This window comes from Nanorana parkeri, unplaced genomic scaffold (genome assembly GCF_000935625.1).
Source record: "Nanorana parkeri isolate BGI_ZX_2015 unplaced genomic scaffold, ASM93562v1 scaffold3855, whole genome shotgun sequence".
Lineage (NCBI taxonomy): Eukaryota > Metazoa > Chordata > Amphibia > Anura > Dicroglossidae > Nanorana > Nanorana parkeri.
In genome coordinates this window covers 6899-10066 of record NW_017310122.1, presented here as the reverse complement: position 1 = coordinate 10066, position 3168 = coordinate 6899, and positions in this window count along the sequence as shown.

Below are 3168 nucleotides of genomic sequence, written 5' to 3'. Positions count from 1 at the left end.
ATGAGAGAGATAGATATATACAGTATGTATGTATGTATATATATACATATATATCTAGATAGATATATCTATATATAAAATAAAAAATGCATAAATAATGTATATGTATTTAGATTAGATTATGACCTATTAATATATACTGTACGAATAAAAGATCTCTGAATAGGACTCACAAATAAATATGTAAAAGCTCACACAGCAGCACAGAACATGAAAACAATATTTGCAGTTATATTTATGTTTGCTATTTCATGCAAATACTCGGTATCGCGGCCGATACCGATGCTTGTATCGGTATCGGTGCATCCCTACTATTAAGTGTATTGTTATGTTCTTTTTCCCAAATTTAGACTTTAGAAGACTTACGCTATGTAGAGATTTGGATTATCATTGTACCGCAAACGTCTAAATTGATTGATTGTAAAGGAAATCATTGAACATCCTGTACATAAGGTGTGGTGTAGTGATTATGTATAGCTCTCAAATGTTCGTATTTAGGGGAATAGTCCCTTTTTCTGGACCCAAATCCCTTTGTCCCGGTTTCTTCCGTCTCTGTTTGATCTGTAGATATAAACCTACTATTACTTTACTCCTCACTTTATATTTAAGTCCACCATAAAAAAAAGGTTTCCTAGCTAAAATGTCCTGCATATTGTGACATGTCAGGAATTCTAAACCACGATGGAACCCCAAAAACCTCCACCTAAGCCCTACACCTCAAACTAACCTTAATATAAACCCTAACCCGACCACATAACCTAACTGAACCCCATACATCTAACCCTTAATCGCTTATCACTTAACCACTCAATTAACCTCTAATTTCAGCCTTACCCCTATACTGAGCCCCAAACTATTGAATACCCCGTACACTTCAAACTAACTTAAACATAATGTAACTGAAACCAAACCCCCTACGCTAAGCCTTAACTACAGCTTTACCCCTAAGCATAACCCTTAACTGCAACCTAACCCATAACATCAACCTAACCCCTATACAGGAACCCCAAAACATCACATAACCCCTAAATTCCAACCAAACACATACACCTCCATTTAGTTTTAGCATAATCCCTAATTCTAATCTTTAACGTACACCATAACATAATCTATAACCCCAACCCTTAACCTTACCAATCAAATAGAGAGTCCCACCGCACACCTGACCGAGAAGCCCCGTACAATGTGGGGGGTGCTGAAGTGGCCGCGGATGGCGCCGCCAAATACTTGCAAAACAGAAAAAATGGTCACCAGCACTCCAGGTTTTCTTCAAAATGAAATCCTTTTATTCATTCATGCAAATCATATCACCATGCGTGGATTTTGTTTTGAAGAAAACCTGGAGTGCAGGTGATCACTTTTTCTCTGAACCTCAACATACCAAATATAATTTAACATTAAAGCCCAACTGAAGTCACATAAATAAATATGAAGCCAAATAAACTAATATAATCTCTAGTTGTAACCCAGGACCTCACCCAAACCCTTGTACAGTTCAATAGGGACTAGAGTAAGACCTACTGCACCCAGTAATGGTATTTTTTATCTGCATGATATGGTGGTTATCGATCATCTCTAAACTCATATCATGCTTCCCTGCTTGAATAGTGTGTGTGCAGTCAATACCTCAAAGACTGAAACTTTTCTGTTCTTGTGTTCATAACAAAAATCTGTGATTTCATCTCAAAGTTCTAAATCCTCCCATTGAAAGAATTTGATTGTTTAAACAATCATTTTTCATGTCCATATTGACTTAGTACAGTATTATAGTCTCTATTACCACAAAACTGAACTACAATGTTCCAGAACCTGTCCATCCACTTAAGCTATGATAATAACTGTACTTGGAATTTGACCAGCATTTCTAGTAAAATACAGGTTAGGTCTGCTCAGCCTGCTTCACATAATCAATCTAATAGCAGTAAGTAAATAACAGGACAACCTGAATTAACATTCCTCTGACCCAGCTCCATGAATTCTAAGGAAGAGCACTGGGGTCAAGAAAAAAAAAAAAAACCTTTAATATTTCTAATATGTAAAAATATTGAAAAAAAGATTTTAGAATGTTCACACAATACATTGTGTGAATATTGAGTTCAATTATTCAATGTGTAGATATAATTAAACAAGAGTTTTCTTTCCACATGGTTGGGGCCTGTCCACATTACATCCCTGACAATAAAGGCAACGGATACTTTGGCTGTCCCCCCACTAACATTCTTGTTATAATACCTCCAGGTCTACCAGTAGTGCTAATGGTGTTGACAGAATCCCTGCCAACATTTCCAGAATTCCTGTCAGAACTTCCAATGGCACTCGCAGAATCTCTGCCAGTACCACTAATGGTGCTTGCAATGGTGCCTCCTCCTAGGCATTCCAAAACTCCCCGGAACAATGCTGGGTGCGTCCTCTGACAGTTTTTTTAAGCATTAGCCATGGAAGTGGCTGGTGCTGGGTCTTCTTGCCAGCCACACTGCTTTGTGCAAAAACAGCTACCACATTATTGTTTGCATGTGTAGCACTCACCCCCGAAGGAGCCGCTGAATGCCCGGTTCATCTCTAGTCTGTCTAGGGTATCATCTTCAGCTGCCCACCCATTAGCATTAACCACCCTTCTTCTGGTGCCCATAAACTGATGTCCACTCCAGTAGTGTAATTGAATAGAAAAGTTTTTTGACCTGGATCTGGATATTGGGTGCCACACCCCTAGTAATGGTATACACAAAGAGAGTTCTTTAAAGAGAAAGTGGGGTTTTAAAGGCACCGGATAAATGACAACTCCAAACAAGAAAGATATATAAAAAATATATTTTTATTTTATATAAATCTTAAAAAGAAAGGCTGAAAGCCAGCAATAAAAGTTATTTAGCTAAATAGATAGTCCCTACACAGCTCTTTCCACATAACACAGTACCTCTTCATTTACACGTCAACATGATTCACCCTAAGTTCTTATATACACATGATTTGAGATTACAGTGCCAGTGACCAGATTAACGTACTGACATATAGAGAGGCCCTTGACGATTTTGTTCATAGGGCTAAGAAGTGCAATATTGTTCTTCGCTATTACTGCTTTGGGAACAAAGTGTGGCCCTAAGAACACAACATGATTTGATTGGTGGTGAAGAGCATCTAAACAAGCATAGTAAAGTATAGAAACCAGTG